Source organism: Hyaena hyaena, unplaced genomic scaffold (assembly GCF_003009895.1).
Source record: "Hyaena hyaena isolate Hyena2069 unplaced genomic scaffold, ASM300989v1 scaffold_454, whole genome shotgun sequence".
NCBI classification, from domain to species: domain Eukaryota; kingdom Metazoa; phylum Chordata; class Mammalia; order Carnivora; family Hyaenidae; genus Hyaena; species Hyaena hyaena.
The window spans coordinates 805,141-822,713 of NW_024081086.1; the positions used below are offsets into that span (position 1 = coordinate 805,141).

General features: G+C 38.8%; 1 long non-coding RNA gene across 1 annotated transcript; it reads left to right on the top strand.

Moving 5' to 3' along the window:
* LOC120246138 lies at positions 1-9,561 on the top strand. Its single transcript, XR_005531974.1, has 3 exons — positions 1-93; positions 318-387; positions 9,398-9,561. It is a non-coding gene; the product is annotated as an uncharacterized LOC120246138 (long non-coding RNA).
* The last annotated feature ends 8,012 nt before the right edge of the window (positions 9,562-17,573 follow it).

Consider the following 17,573-nt stretch of genomic DNA (forward strand, 5'->3'; position numbering starts at 1 on the left):
GTATGTGAATGTGTTCTAGATTTTAAAATATCAAACAATGAAGCAAGGTCTCTAAGGATGACTTAGGGAGGTAGACAAGTCCATGAGGAGGAGGTGGGTCTAGAGGGAAGAGATACACCAGGGAGTAGAAATGTGCCAACAAAGTGGAGGTGTAGGAAACCATGGCACATTTGGGAGATATGAGTAAATTGTTCAATGTCAGTGGGATGTAGAATATTGTGGAGAGTGACTAGAGATGAGATTACAAAGAGGGTTGAGTTAAAGTTGTGAAGAATTTTGTATACCGTGTTTAGATGTTTAGTTTTTTCTCCTTTTAGGCAGAGCAGTAACTTGATTGGATATGTATTAGAAAGATGATTTTAGGAATGGACTAAAGAGAGTCTAAAGGTAAGTCCTCTCAAGGAATTTTGTATTCATAGTCCATTTTAAATCTCACAAAAAGGCAGATATTCCCATTTTCTGAATGAGGAAATTGAGATCTAAAGGCATCAGGTCATTTCTCCCCAAGGTTATGAGCAAGTAAGTGGTAGAACAGGGATTTGCCCTCATACCTCTAAGCCTAGATTCTTTGTTCTCATCTTTGCTGCCATTCCTCTGGAGAAGTTAGTCATTAGGTAAGAAATGTGGATGGCAAGCATTGAAGGTATAAATGAGCATAAAACAACTAGGCCTCAGTTAAGTACAACAGTGAGTGTTACTAATTGTGGGATAGCATTCAGAGAGCTTTGGGCCTAGATATGAGAAAACCTGCATTCTTATCCTATCAGTGATCTTAACTAGGTGGGTGATTGTGGGAAGTCAGTGAAGTATTTTGGGATTTCATCTCTCTATAGAGTAAGGAGGTTGATCAAGCTAATTTCTAGATTCTCTTCCAAACTCAAAAGTCTGTATTTCTTCATAAATATCACCATGGGCTGGTATGCTTAGAGAGAGTATCACAGAGGATGTGAAGTTATTTATTATCATTTTCATTTTTATTTGAGATGTGATGATTGTCTTTTCCCTCAGTTTTTTTGGCATCATATATGTGCTTTTAATATAGGACACACCACATTACATTGTAATTGCTTACAGGGATGCTGTTAAAAATATTTAATAGCCACTTTGGCATAGGTATGTACAAATTGGAGAAACCCAGTTATAAACAGGTGGAAAGGTCATTTGGTGCACACTAGCCGAGTTTCAGTTCTGATTGTTGGCACGTCTGACTCTTCTCTGGACTATGAGTGAGTCACTGGAAGGAGCTGTGTCATTCTAATTTTGGATCCAACATCCTAAGGCAATGCTTGCCTTCTAGTAGATGCCTAATCAATATTTGTTAGATGAACAATTTCCAGTGTGTCTTCAGTGTTTGACAAGCTCATGTGCTCAATGCATGCAGCTGTGTTACATGAGCTTGTACTGAAAGAAAAGGACATTTGAATGACTTTGCTTTAAAAAAATTTTTTTTAATGTTTTATTTATTTCTAGGAGAGAGAGAGAGAGAGAGCGCGTGAGCAGGGGTGGGTCAGAGAGAGAGGGAGTCACAGACTCTGAAACCGGCTCCAGGCTCTGAGCTGGCAGTCAGCACAGAGCCCGACACGGGGCTCGAACCCACGAACCGCGAGATCGTGACCTGAGCGAAAGTCGGACGCTTAACCGACTAAGCCACCCAGGCGCCCCCGAATGACTTTGCTTTTAGAAGAAAGCTGACCACCCTGGGGGCAAGCAGTGACAGAAGTACCTAGGATACTGGGCACTCATTAAGTTCCAATGATCTTTTATTCCTTCTTTCTAGAGTCAATTATATCATAAAACTTGAACTACTTTAATTTTTTTCATCAAAAAAGTATTTCAAGGGCAAAAACCTCATTATGTCTTCACACTTACTTTATAAGCTGTGGCATTTTCTAGTTACAGTAAAAAAAAAGTCAATGTAAGTTTAAGTCTTATCAGCATCTCAGGGCTCTTCTTTCTTAATCTCTTACTGACAGAAAGAGATTTCTGTCCTTTCCCTTATTATCTAATCATGTTATACTTCGATTGTGAGTCTTCCACAAGCTTAGGATGGCTGACTCATCATTCTGAATTTATCTTGGAAGCAGCTGTAAGAATTAAAAAAGAAAAAAGGCCTTGGTCAAGGCATGTGGTTAAAACTCCTCTTATTTGTACCATAAATTGTACAATCTCTAGTTCTCTGGTACCAGACTACCTTAACTATAGCATCAGGGCCTGGATCAAACTGGTAAAATTGCTATATAGAAGACATGGAGCTCCAAACAAATGTTTAGAAAATGTGTTTCTTCAAAGCTGTAATGATTCTATCTGATTTTTTTTCTTGTTTTTAATTCTGTGTAATGAGGTTACTTCATCCATTTCTTCTGTATTGCGATATTTAGTTTTCCTCTAATGTAAACATTGTTTAACTTTTAGCAGGATTTGAATGTCTTCCAATTATACATTTTAGTGTCTCTTATAGACTTTTCTTCAAAAAGATTCAGTTCTTCCATGTTTTGAATTAATGGCATCATTGTGAGATGAGACATGATGATGCATGTGTGGCCTGTGAAACAGAATTATATGGACATAATTAAGTGTATTGGCTCAGGAATCCTCAGCCTGAATTTAAATCCTGGCTTTGTCTCACCCCTCTCCTCCAACTGGTTGTACATCCTTGAGCAAATTACTTTATCTGAGACTTAGTATTCTGATATTTAGAGTGGGGTGGTAATGATACATAGGTCATGGAGTTCTTATAAAACACTTAGCATAGGATTTGGAACACAGTAAGCTAAAAATAAATGTTAACTTGAAAAGCAAAAACATAATGAAACTCCAAAACTTATAATGTACATATTATATATAAATAGTACTACCCAGGAAGAAATAATGGCTGGCTATTTAAAAATTCATTTCTTAAATGAATTTCATGTCTTGACATTGATTGATTGATTCATTCATTCTCTACTTTATTATTATGCACAGCACGCTGTGAATATGAATGAACCCCAGTGGTTACTTTTGATTATTGCCTGCTTCCCATCCAGTTCAGTGTTGGAGTTACTCTTACTATTTAAACGTCTTGAATCCTTTCAGCTGGGATGAGATACTCAGCATCTTTCCCATGAACATTTTTCTATGGTCTTCTTTTGCTTCTTGAGTTGTTGGCCACTCGCATCTTGTCCTCTATTCCTGACCTTTTCTCTTCACTCAAGCCAACCCCAAATGCTCACCATCCTTTTCCTTCATTTCCTCGAAATACTACTCACAGAGGCACTTATGTGTTCGACCTTTTATTTTCTGAAGGATTTCCTATATCTTGGAATCGTGTACTGGATGATCCAAAACTGAATATTTCATAATTGTCTTCCTCCACTACAGGAAACTGACTTTGTTCCCGAATCTCCCATCCTTTCACCTTGGGCTACTCCAGCTTCTCCAAAAAGCTCACTCTCTATCCATTAATCTCTTTTTCACACAGACTCCAGAGCTCGATGTTTCTCTGCCTCTATTAGGTAGAACAATTCAGTTCTAGGTCTGTCTTAGTCCATTTTGGCCACTGTCCTGAGGGCTTTATTTTTCTAAGCAAACATTTTCTCCTTTAAGAGGAAATCTGTTGTCAACTTTAGAATAAGATTCCTTCACCACCCTTAACTCAAAGATAAATAAGCTATAATTTTTGCTAATTCTCCACATTTTACTCTCGACAGAGTGATACTTTATTTTTTTTAATGTTTATTTTTGAGAGAGAGATAGAATGTGAGTGGGAGAGGGGCAGAGACAGAGGGAGACATAGAATCCAAAGCAGGTTCCAGGCTCCAAGATGTCAGCACAGAGCCCCAGGAGGAGCTTGAACTCATGAGCAGAGAAATCGTAACCTGAGCTAAAGCTGGATGTTTACCCGACTGAGCCACCCAGAAGCCTCAGTGCTACTTTAAAATTGTGAGTCAGTTCACTTCAACCCTCTGGTTGAAATGCTGTGTGGCTTCCAAACTCAGAGTAATCCACGGTCTTTGCAATGTTACAGGGCTGCAAGAACTGCCTGGTCATCTCGTTGGCTCCATATTGTCCTATTCTACTCCTCTCTCATTCTTCTCCAATAGCACTGGCTTCTTTGATGTTCCTTGAACCTCAAATATACCAGACGCATATACATCAAGCATATTTCTACCTCAGGGCTTTTGCACTTGCCACTCTTTCCACCTAGAAAGCTGTTCACTGGAAAACTCACCAGAGAGAGACACAGTAATATGGGTAAAGGCATAAAAGAGTATAGTGTTTTTAGGAACCAGAAGACTTTTAATATGGCCTGACCTTAAGTTCTGCACATGTATGCAGGGCAGCATAGCCCCAGGTATCAGCTACAAACCTGTTGTATTGGTGCAGATTTGTAGATAAATTAAAGAAGCTTCAGCATCCCTCAGTTGCATGAACTCCTTCCAAGGGCCTGGAAGAGACCTTATCAATGTATTTAGAAGGTTACATGGTTTTGTAAAATTTGTAAAAGTAAGGCATTTTACCTAAAATTGGTTAGAACAGTGATTTCCTTTCATTCTGACTCACATTTATCACACTTCTCATGCTGAGTGGTGTTGGAATGGTTGCGGGCAATTTTGGGATCTTGTGTCAGGGAAGATGAGCTGGGGGTTCTTTTATTTGACTTTAGTGGAATAATATTGTGTGGTTCACAGTCACTTCTGGATAGTTACCTTTGTGCTAACTGTTTCTGAATGACTTCCAAGAATGCTACAATCCATTGCACCAGTTGAGCTGTAGGGCCAGGAGTCTTATTGTGACGCGACAATGCCCTTTAGTGGCCAACACCAGCAGTAAGGTAGTGAGGAGGGTCACATGAGAAATCATCAGAGCCAGAAATCAATCCGAGCAAAATTTGTCCCACTTCCAGCTTATATACAAAAGAATCTTGTCATTTCCCCAAATTTGAAAACAGTCCTAAACAAGCTACATGCATTTCCTACTAGCTGAAACAAACTCCCTAACTGCATTTTCCGTTTTTTGCTTCTCAATTTATGGTGCTGTGCTGCTGATGCAGGCAGGTTGGGTCCCAGGACCCAAAGGGTGTCCTGAAGGACCAGCCAACAGGGTCCCTGGCTGCATGCATGGTAGAAATCAAACACAAGCCAGCAAGACGTGAAAGTAGAGTTTACTGAAGGTATAAAGAGAGTCCAGGTACAGACAGATGTCTGAGAGGCTCAGGAAGGAGGGAATCTTGTCTTAGTTCAAGGTTCTGAGTTTGTTTGTTTTCTTTGTTTTTTTTTTTTTTTTTTTTTTTTTTTTTTTTTTTTTTNGAGAGACAGCACAAGCAGGGGATAGTCAGAGAGAGGGAGACAGAGAATCCAAAGACAGGCTCCAGGCTCTGAGCTAGCTGTCAGCACAGAGCCCGACATGGGGCTCGAACTCACAAACTGTGAGATCATGACCTGAGCTGAAGCCGGATGCTTAACCAACTGAGCCACCCAGTCACCCCAAGGTTTCTGAGTTTTTACTGAGGATTGTGGTCTGGTGTACCTGTACTTTCAGGCATCCAGGAACTGAGTAGAACGTTTTTACGTTTCATTTTTACGAAGGCCCACGTGTTATTCCTTGGAGCCGGGGGTCTGGGCATAGAAGTGTCAAACATTGATGGTCTGGAATATGATGAATATGATGGTTTCCTTCAGTCATTCTTACCGGGTCCTTCCTTTGATGTTACCTATTCTAAAGAAATTACTGACCGCTTGTCCCTTGCAGAGGGATACACTATTTGCATTTTGAGGCATATGTAAAGTGGGGGTGCAGGTCCTAGCAAGAACAGAAGCAGGAAAAGGAACAAAAAGCAGGTTTTATGGAGTCCTTCAGCTTCCCTATCTCACAGAGCATGAACCTGTGCAGATGACACCTTATGAGTGACATTACAAATTCCTGCCATCTAATAAGATTTAAAATAGCCCATCACTCTTACTTAGCTGTCCCGTCATCCATCTTTGATGAACTATCAAGTTTTCTCTTAGAATTATTCTAAAATTTCTTTCTTAATCTGACTGGGATACTAACTCACACCCACATGACATCCACAATTAAGACGTGATTACACTTACCAACTGTCCCTGTTTTCCCTGGACCAAGGGATTTCCAGGGAAATGGACTTTCAGGGCTAAAATGGGAAAAGTCTTGGCTAAACCGAGATAAGTTGCTTGGCTTATAGATCCCTGTGTTATTTATCAAGAGTAGCAATCTAAGTGACAGCTCATGGGACTTTAATCTTCTCTCTGCCACAAAATTACACTTTGTTTTTCCCCTCTGCTTGTAATTTATTCCCACATGAGGAAAATTATTTTTCCTTTTCATATATGATCCCTATAGCCGTGTCCTGCTATATTGCCCTTTGTCTTTGGTATCCTGACTTTTCAATTGACATCTCCTTTTTGTCATCTTAAATGTTACCTTTTCACCAAGTTCCCTCCCTTCATCTATAACAACTTCACTTGGCATTTTTTTACTTATGCTATCATTCTATCTCTCTCCTTCCCTCTTATAAGAGATTTCTCAAGAGTAGGCTATGAACTATGTCTGAATTCCTTCATTACTTCTCTTGCTTTTGGCCTCAGCATTTCACTGAAACAATTCTCTTAATAGTTCTCTAAACAATTGCCATGTGGTTCAACAAAGAGTCTGTTGCTTTTTAGCCTTCTGCCCCTTTGGAGTCTCTGATTTTCCCTTGTTAATTTTCTTGACATGCTTTTCTGTCTTGGCTTCTTTACACGGCCCCACCCTAAAACTCCCTTTAGCTCTCATTCTTTCCTTTTGTTGCCTCTACTGATTTCTTTTTCTCTTTCCTTCCCCTAAAAGTTGGTGTTTGTCAGTGTGCTGCATTTAATCTTTTCTGTATATGTTCTACTCATTGGCATTTTATGTGTTTTCTTAAGTTTAACAATTATTTCAAAGATGGTTTCAAACCTTTTATCCTTTTATCCAGACCCTACCTTGCAACTGGATCATTTATTCTTAGCTCTATCCTGGATAATTTTTAAAAAATTATTTTTTTTGATGTTTATTTTTTATTGAGACAGAGAGAAACAGAGCATGAATAGGGGAGGGGCAGAGAGAGAGGGAGATACAGAATCCGAAACAGGCTCCAGGCTCTGAGCTGGCTGTCAGCACAGAGCCCGACGCGGGGCTCAAACCCATGAACCGAGAGATCATGCCCTGAGCTGAAGTCAGATGCTTAACCTACTGAGCCACCCAGGCGCCCCTATCCTGGATATTTTTTAACAAAATCCTTCTGAGCTCTAAACTTACAATGTCTAAGTACAGGACGAGGATATATTTTTTTCCTCCATACAGAAAAGCTCCTCTTCCTAGGTCCTCTGTTTCTTTTAATTTGGGGCACCTGGGTGGCTCAATCCACTAAGCATCCAACTTTTGATTTCAGCTCAGGTCATGATCTCATAGTTCTTGAGTTTGAGCCCTGCATCAGGCTCTGAGCTGCCTGCAGAGACTGCTTGGGATTGTCTCCCTTTCTCTCTGCCCCTCTCCCGCTCACTCTGTCTCTCAAAATAAATAAAAATAAAGTTTAAAAAATATTTTAAAATAGTACATCTGTTTTTATAGTCATTTGTGCTCAGAAACTTGAGATTACATTTCTCCATCCTGAGGGGTTACTTTCTCCTAATACAAATTTAACCAGTTGCTAAGTCATGTATAGTCTAAGTCAGGAATGGCTCTTGCTTTTTTTTATTTTTTTTATTTTTTTTTTTAAATCCAGACCTCCTGCCCCAGGTTAGGCCCTCATGACATCATCTTAACTTCCTGTCCTTGCCTGTATTCCCATTTCTCATGTTTCCCCACCAATTCATTCTGCACTCTGCTTCCTTAGACTGACTTTCCAGCTTCCCTAAACTATGACCTACAACTACTCTTTTAAACCCTTACTTTCTCCTAGTCATCCCTGAAACACATATATGCTCCTTTCCAAGTGATCTTCTAGTTATTATTTAAATATCTTCTATGAGGGGTGCCTGGGTGGCTCATTTGGTTAACTGTCCGACTTTGGCTCAGGTCATGATCTCACAGTTCATGGGTTTGAGCCCCGCGGCGGGCTCTGTGCTGACAGCCAGCTCAGAGCCTGGAGCCTTTTTCAGATTCTGTGTCTCCCTCTGTCTCTGATTCTCCCCTGCTCACGCTGTCTCTCTCTCCCTCAAAAATAAAATAAAACATTAAAAAAATAAATATCTTCTATGATAAATCAGGGTATTGCCTTGTGCCCATGCTTCTTTCCATTTAGAGTGACACTATCCCATTGTTGGCTTTTAAAATTCATGTTTAAAATTCATGATTAAAATTCATGACACTTCCTCTGATATCTTCTGAATCCTTCATCATTTGTGGCCTTCTGATCATTTACCTCTATTACTTTCTTTTGTTATCTTCTTTGGTATGAACCATATGATGTCCTCATGAAATTAAAATTCTGAGATGAGAGAGACTGTCAGACACTTTCATATGCTCTTTATAGTGACTTGTGCCCAGTTGAGGCTCAATCAGTGTTGGTTGAAATGTAGTGGTTTATTTTAGTTTTAGGTTTCAGACCTAAAACATTATTTCAGAAGATCATGAACCTGTACTTGTTTCTACTTGTTGATTTGAAAGGCGAAAGCAAAGCTGAAGCAAATTGCCACCAGGTGGCAGTGCTACAGAGCTGCTCCCAACCTCTGATGTAATCTGGATAGAAATCATTTACTAGGACATGTTCTGCCCTGATCTATACAAAATCACGGAATCAAAGCTATTGGCTTTGGAAGCGACCTAAAGACTCTTCTGTCTTGCATTTTAGTTGTAAAGATGAGGAAACTGAAGTACAGTGTGTGTGTGTGTGTGTGTGTGTGTGTACACAGAGAGAGAGAGAGCTAGAAAGGATTTTTCAGGTTATTTAGGGTTGTTTATAGATAAGGAAAATGAAGTCATGACCAAGGAGATGTATTAGTTGGAATACTTTTGACTTTGTCATAAATTCAACACAAATTGGTTTTTAAAATTAAAAAGAAAGGAAGGCAGTTTTTGGCCCAGCTATCTGAAGAGTCCAGGGATAAGCCTAGCTTCAGGCAAGGCTGGAGCCAGGGTTCCAGTCTCTAGCTTTTTATTCTGCTTTCTGCTGTGATGGTTTTATTTGAGGTTTTGTATTTCCTGCCCACTCTTGTCTTTCGTTATCCCTACTGGTAGGTGTATCTGCAAAAAGCATAATTTCCTTTTCTAACAGTTTCAACAAGAACCCTGGAATTGAGTCTCATTGGGCAAACCTGGGCCATGTTCCGGCTGGAGCAAAGGGATGGGTGGTTGCCATTCATCTCTCTGAGAAATGGAGGTTGGTTTGGGGCAAGGTCAACATGTATAGTTTTCTATGAATAGTTTTTCATTTCAGGATGGTGCCCAGCTGAGCTGGTGATTGGGAACTGAGATCTAACTGAGGCCGACTTGCCGAGGTATGATATATTGGAGACGCATCTGCTTAGATGGGAAACTTTTTCTAATGTGCCTCAGGTCACTGCATTCAAAAGAATGAATGAGCGCTGAGTAGACCTAAAAATGTCCACTTCTGGTGGCAATTAAAAAAAATTATGGCTAAATGTGGTTTTCTTTTTCTTTATTTCTATTTCTAAATGGAAGTTTTGATTGTATTATACAAAATGTGTGGCGATTTTGAGTCAGAATGCCAACCTGGAATGTTGGGTCCGCCAAATGTTAGCTGTGTGAATTTGGGAGGAGTTTTATATTTCTCAGCTTCAGTTTACTTATAGATAATAACCACATCTCAGGAAGAATGAAGGATTAAATGAAACATAAAAAAGCCCATCCAAGAGCCTGGGACATAGTAACAGCTCAATTAATGTTAATTAATTGTGGCAGTTTTTCAACATGAGCCCCAAATTCTTTGACAATCTTCTCAGAGAAGGATGGAATCTATGTCCCCTTTTCTTGAGTTGGGGAATGCTTGTGACTGCATTAAGTAGTAGAATATAGAAAAGTGACACCATGTGATGCCTGAGCCTATCACAAAATGTCACGTAGCTTTCTCCTGGAATGCAGCTTGAAATGCTTCTCAGAAGTTCCCTCTCAGTACACTCCCTCTTTGAATGAAGCCATCATGTTGTGAGAAGCTCAAGCCACACAGAGAGACAGATTTCCCTGTAACCTTTCAGTGGGAGGAATATCAAAGAATTTTCGGGTCATGTTTTAAAAATTCCACATGCTGTGTTAAGTACTATGAGGAGTGTGATTTTCCTACAAATACTTATTTCCTTGATTATTATAAGGATTGTCTGTAGCTATAATGGTTAAATTTATGTGTCAGTTTGGATAGGCTATGGTGCACAGCTGTTTAGTTAAACACCAGTCTAGATGTTGCTGTGAAGACAGTTTTCAGAAAGATCAAAGACTGAGCGAAGACTTGTGAGCTGACTTTGAACTCAGAACTGCAACATCAACTCTTACCTGAATTTTCTGCTTCTCCAGTCTATGGATTTCAGGCTTGCTAGCCCCCACAAATACATGATCAAATTCCCTAAAATAAAGACCCACTACACCCCCATATATATCATTATGTCTATCATTCTTTTTATTGAGAATCTTGACTAATACAATAACTAAATATAGCAAGACAGAAATCTTTTTAACATAGAATAATTTCATTTCCATCATTAGATGATTCAGGTACTTGATATCCTAATCCACACTTTAGAATTTAGAGAGTACTTATGCTGTTCTTAAATTATTCTACATATGGTTAAACTTTGCAGCACTAATAAGAATTTTAGCCTCATGTTGCATAATATTAATCTTTCATCGCCTATAATTCCCATTATATGGAGCTCAACTCAGTAAACCTCTGGGGATTGATTATTCCTTGGCAGTGTGTGAACAAGTTTGCCATGCCGAGAGTAAAACTATCATTGTGAGGGCTGTGTGCCTGCTTAAGCACATTCTGAAGTGACATTTTTTGTTTCACTGTCTCATCAACTCATTATGTAAATGTCATTATTGGGCAATTAATAATTGCAGGTAGGTGTGGGAGAATAGTTTCCCCTATTGACATAGAGATTTCTGATCTGATGATTGGAGATGTTATGTGACTCATTTACAAGTCTTCTCTTGGGGGAGTACATCAAAGATGCAGCTTCATGATTTAATGAATTGACTCAAATTACCCATCTTTTTCCCACCTCTTACCAACTTTTATGGCTCCTGGGTCTAGCTGTCTTTATTTGTCTCATCTGAGCCTTGCTGATGGAATCAACATAACTTTCCCCAAATTTCTGTGCAATACTACTAAAAAAATTCTTCATTTCGTTAAATTATACTGAATTTTTAAGAGGAGAAGCATGTGGAACAATGCAGAAATTAACCAAGACTCTAAAGACCTAGATTCTGATATTAGCTGTTGGCTCTTTAAATTGACGTGAGTCCCTGGACATACTTCCACACAGCCTCAGTTTTTATCCAAAATGACAAATTTGAAAATTTGGTTTCTACTACTTGGTAACTATTAAATTTTTACTTGGAACTGTTAATGAAGAGATCCTTTTTGCCAAGCTCTTACAGAGAGTCATTGCTAAGATGTTTGTAAAAGGAAACAGCTGAGATGTGTCTAATTTATAATTTATTAATTATAACCAGCTGCAGGGAAAGGAAGGCAGCTATTAGATGGGGTGGGAGGAAAGAATGAACTTTTAGAAAGTACGAGACAATAAAATATGTCCTTTAGATTGAGGGGTGACTGAGGAGTTGATCCTGAGCTAGGAGAGAGAATATAATAAAAACATCAACTGTTGCTAGAAACGAAGATGGAAGATGTCTTTTAGGACTTTTAGGCAACTAAACAGTTGGGGCCTTAGTAAGACTTAAATTCTTCCATCTGATCAAAAAGGCTAAAAGATTTGGTGGCATATTCGACTAAAGGAAGACAGTTCTAGCAACAGTATGGATCCATGTAAATCTGCCTAGGACCTTTAGAATAAAAGGCTTTGGGACTGCTTCAGATAAAGAAGGAACCACTTCTCCTCTTTCCATCTCTCCTATAGTGAGCCCTTGCCTGTTTTTTTTTTTTGTTTTGTTTTGTTTTTTTGTTTTTTCTCCTACTGTCATTTCTGAACCTGTGGACCAGAGCCCTTTCTGAGTACCTGGCCGACTCTGAGACTTGCCTTTTGATTTCAGCTCTCATCGACAGTTCCCTCTACCCAGTGGGCATCTGCATGATTCTAACTGATCTGGAGTCTTTTACAGGCAGTCCAGTCTCCTAACAGGGACAGTCCATGCTGGTAAAAATTCAGTTATGTCCAGCTGAAGCTGTCAGAAGCAGAAAATTCCTTGAACTGGGAAAACACTTGTAGCAGTCCACAAAAAAAAAAAAAAAAGAGCCAAATTCTAAGCAGAAAATTTTCATTTAGAATATGAGATTTCTTTGTAGATGTGATGATGAATAGAGCCTATGAAGTGCCTGGTTTTTGATATTAGTGTATTCTCACAGCAACCGTGCAAGCATTTACTGCTATACCCAGTTGACAGAAAGAAATTGAAGTTCAAAGAGCTTAGAAAGTGAGAGTTACAGATAATGAAAGGTATTAGTATTCAAGCCTAGCATGGCTAAGTACTCTTTCCCCTACTTTGCTAAGCCTGCATGGCTCTGAATGTGCTACTTAGTTTCTGTGTCATTTTACAATAACTAAATTAAAAACCGTAGTACTTGGTCTCTAAGGTTGTTGTTTCTTTACTGAAATGAATTTACTAAAGGCTAAAATTTGTAAGCCTAAAGACTTGATAGAATAAAAAAGGTAGAACTGAAAGTTCAAGTCCTTGGCCTAAAGAATGACTTTTTAATAAAATCTCTTCATGCCTCTGAGACATTTATTTATAAGATATTTTGCAAAGTTTTTAAGATTCAATGTGTCTAATGAACAAACTGCACCTCTTTACTCCCATACCGCGTCATCAACTGTGAAGGTAGCTCATTTATTTTATTCTCCAGTTTTCTGGGAGAATCACTTAATTTCTGATTCTGACAAACAACATGAAACTGTTCAAATAACTGTCTTTAAAATGATAATTTTTATATTCATGGTACCTTTTGAGTATTACTGACATATTCTCAAGTGATGACTTGGATTGACAACACGGAGAAACTATTTTCCCTCCTGATTTGCTCTTTGTGGTAGATGAGGTTCCAAATGAATATGTTTACTTGAGTGTTAAAAGGTACTATTGAAATGATGTGAGAAAAATCCCATTTTGAGAACTATGTTACCAGATTACTTTAAATTTCTCCCAATGTGTTAATAAAATGCAAAGCTGGAACTAGGCATTTTTGTGCTAGAGGCAATTTTTCTCTAGAGGTTTCTTTTCCTCTGCTTTGCTTTATGGACTGTCAGATCATGGAGACTTCGTTGGAATCCTCAGTAAAGCTCTTTTAAAGCAGGAATTGTTTCTTGCTTATCCTTGAATAAGCCAGTAAAGTGGCCATCTATTTTGCTTAAGGTTTCTTAATTTTGATAATCTTGTTAGCTAATAATTGCCTTGGTCAGCTACTTTGCTAAGCATTTATCATGCATTATTACAATCCTATCAGGTGCTATTGTTATTCTCTAGAAAAGGAATCTAAGAATCAGAGATGTTGCAGTCTTGCCCAATTTCATGCAGCTAGAAAGTGATGGGGGCACCTGGGTGGCTTAGTCGGTTAAGCGTCCGACTTTCGCTTAGGTCATGATCTCGCGGTTCGTGGGTTCGAGCCCCGCGTCGGGCTCTGTGCTGACTGCCAGCTCGGAGCCTGGAGCCTATTTCAGTCTTAGACTCTCCCTCTCTCTCTGACCCTCCCCTGCTCACGCCATCTCTCTCTCTCCTAGAAATAAATAAAAAACATTTAAAAAAAAAAAAAAAAGGAAAGTGATGGTGCTGGAATTTGACCCAGACCTTTCTATGTCCAAGATCCATCCAAGGCTTTTTTTTTTTTTTTTAATTTAAATTCATGTTAGTTACCATATGGTGTAGTATCTATTTCAGAAGTACAATTTAGTGATTCATCACTTACATATAATAACCAATGCTCATCTGTTGGGAGCCATTCTGAGCCCACTAGTCGAGAAAACTCCTGGTGAGGTTAAAGCAGGTTTGCACGGTCTCTTGCCAATCAGATGACGACCGATATCCACCCCCACTCAATTATTTCTGCTTGAGCACTGACCCCTACGGTACCTTGTTGATCAATATCAGGAGTGACTTGTCCCCTTATTCTGGCCCTGGTATGATGATTGCACCTTGTGAAGGAACTTATTGTGGGAACTTCTTCTTTTGATTATGGGAACAGACATCGTGTCTCCAGAAGGTCCTGTTTCCCTCCATACTTTCCCTTAAGCTATGAACAGGCTAATGACCCCTAGTCATAAAAGATTGACCTTTACATGTACAATTCTGTTTCTACTGTTGCGTTAGTCCAGGATGTTCATACAGCTCAACATGTAAATCAACTAACCAAAAATGTCTCTCATGCCCTAGCTATCAAGAAATCATAAAATTAGACACAAAAGTAAATGCCCTTGAAGAGGCTATTCTATGTATTGGAAATGAGCTAAACTCTTTAAAGGTATGGTTGGTTCTCCGGTGCAATAAAGCATATAACTGGAAAATCAAGTCTTGCCCAGAGACAAAGAGCCTAACTTAGAGAAAAGGAACAGATAAGGGCAGAAGATAAGTTAGTACATACACCTTTGCTAACTGATGGTGTATAGCAGCCCCTTCCCTAAGGCCTACTTTCCACAAACACATACCCTTACCCTGACAGCTGTGATGAGGATGGATAAGAGTATCTACAAACCTATGACTTATCTTAGTGTTATTAAAATGTGAACACCTTGTTATTTTCTTAGTTACTCAACCTCACTATAATTGGGGCAGTTCTGCAAGAAGACTTCTGTAAAACCTGTTTCTGTACATTTTCCAAAAACACCTTATCACAAAGAGCTATCCATTGTAAACATTCCATTTCCTGATGCCATATTAACATTTGACCTATAAATAAAGACACCAAAACCGACAGGACAGAGATGCCTGCCTGGTGATCAGAAAGGATCTCGGGGCTCTCTCACTCTCTTTCGCCGACACCGTCCATCCTTCAGGGACCCTTGGACCTGTCGGAGCCGGCGCGGCCTCCGACACTCATCCCAACAAGTGCCTCTTTAATGCCCATCACCCATTTGCTACATTCCCCAACCCACCTCCCCTCCAGCGTCCCTCGGTTTGTTCTCTGTATTTAGGAGTTTCTTATGGTTTGTCTCCCTCTGTTTTTATCTTATTTTTCTTCCCCTTCCCCTATGTTCCTCTGTTTTGTTTCTTATGATATGAGTGATATTATGTGATATTTGTCTTTCTCTGATTGACTTATTTCACTTAGCATAATACACTCTAGTTCCATCCACATTGTTGCAAATGACAGGATTCCATTCTTTTTGATGGTGCTTAGTCTCTAAGGTTGTCATTTCTTAAGTGAAATGTATTTACTAAAGGCTAAAACTTATAAGCCTGAAGACTTGATAGGATAAAAAAGATAGAACTAAAAGTTCAAGCACTTGGCCTAAGGCATGACTTATATATATGTTACATGCAATACATTTACTTCTGATTCTAATGAAAAGTATGAAACTGTTCAAGTAACTGTGTATATATTACTATATATATAGCAATAACTTGATATATATATCTTGATACATATATATCATATACATATATATCACATATGTATATATGTACATGATATATACATATATATATCATATACACACTGTGTATATCATATACATACCACATCTTCTTTATCCATTCATCAGTCAATGGATATTTGAGCTCTTTCCATAATTTCACTGTTGTCGATAGCACTGTTATAAACATTGGGATGCATGTGCCCCTTTGAATCAGCATTTTTGTATCCTTTGGATAAATACCTAGAAGTGCAATTGCTGGACTGTAGGGTAGTTCTATTTTTAACTTTTTGAAGAACCTCCATACTGTTTTCCAGAGTGGCTTGCATTCCACCAGAGTGGTTTGCATTCCACCAGCAGTGGAAGAGGGTTCCTTTTTCTCTGCATCCTTACCAACACTTGTTGTTTCTTGTAATGTTAATTTTAGCCATTCTGAGGTGGTATCTCATTGTAGTTATGATTTGTATCTCCCTGATGATGAGTGATGTGGAGCAACTTTTCATGTGCCTATTAGCCATTTGGATGTCTTCTTTGGAAAAATGTCTATTCATGTCTTCTGCCCATTTTTAAACTGGATTCTTGGTTTTTTGGGTGTTGAGTTTGATAAGTTTTTTATACATTAGATAATAACCCTTTATCAGATATGTCATTTGCAACTATCTTCTCCCATTTCAAAGGTTGCCTATAGTTTTGCTGATTGTTTCCTTTGCTGTGCAGAAGATTTTTATATTGATGAGTCCCAGTAGTTCACTTTTGCTTTTGTTTCCCTTCACTCCAGAGACATGCCTAGTAGGAAGTTGCATGCAGCCAAGGTCAAAGAGATTGTTGCCTGTATTGTCCTCTAGGATTTTTATGATTTCTTGCTTTACATTTTAGGTCTTTCATCCATTTGAATTTATTTCTTGTGTATGGGGTAAGAAAGTGGTGCAGTTTCATTCTTCTACATGTTGCTGTCCAGTTTTCTCAACACCATTTGTTGAAGAGACTGTCTTTTTGCCATTGGATATATGTATGCTGAAAACTATGGAATTGCTAATGAAAGAAATTGACAAAGACACAAAGAAATGGAAAAACATTCCATGCTCATGGATTGGAAGAACAAATATTGTCAAAATGTCTATACTACCCAAAGCAATCTATACATCCAATGCAATCCCTGTCAAAAATAACACCAGCATTTTTCACTGAAGCTAGAACAAACAATCCTACAATTTATATGGAACTCAAAAAGACCCCTAATAACCAAAGTAATCTTGAAAAAGAAAACCAAAGCTGGAGGCATCACAATTTCAGACTTCAAGCTGTATTATTACAAAGCTGTAGTCATCAAGACAGTATGGTTCTGGCACAAAAACAGACACATAGATCAATGGAACAGAATAGAGAACCAGAAATGGACCCACAAATATATAGCCAACTAATTTTCACCAAAGCAGGAAACAATATCCAATATTCCCGTATCCAACGGAAAAACAAGATCCAGCCTCTTAGCTTCACTGCTGTACTATCACCCATGGCCATAGAGTTCCCTATATTTTATCAGAGATCTATTGAACCTAAGTCTGTCTTCCTAAGACTTGCAAGAATAAGTTTTCATCTTTTTAATATTTAATTTATGTAATATTTACATTTTTCTTAAAAGTAATTATGCTCTTAGTTTCTCTCTTTCTCTTTGCTTTTTAAAAAATTTTTTAAATGTTTATTTTTGAGAGAGAGAGACACAGAGGGTGAGTGGGGAACGGGCAGAGAAAGAGGGAGACACAGACTCTGAAGCAGGCTCCAGGCTCTGAGCTGTTAGCACAGAGCCCGACACAGGGCCCAAACCCACAGACTGCAAAATCATGACCTGAGCTGAAG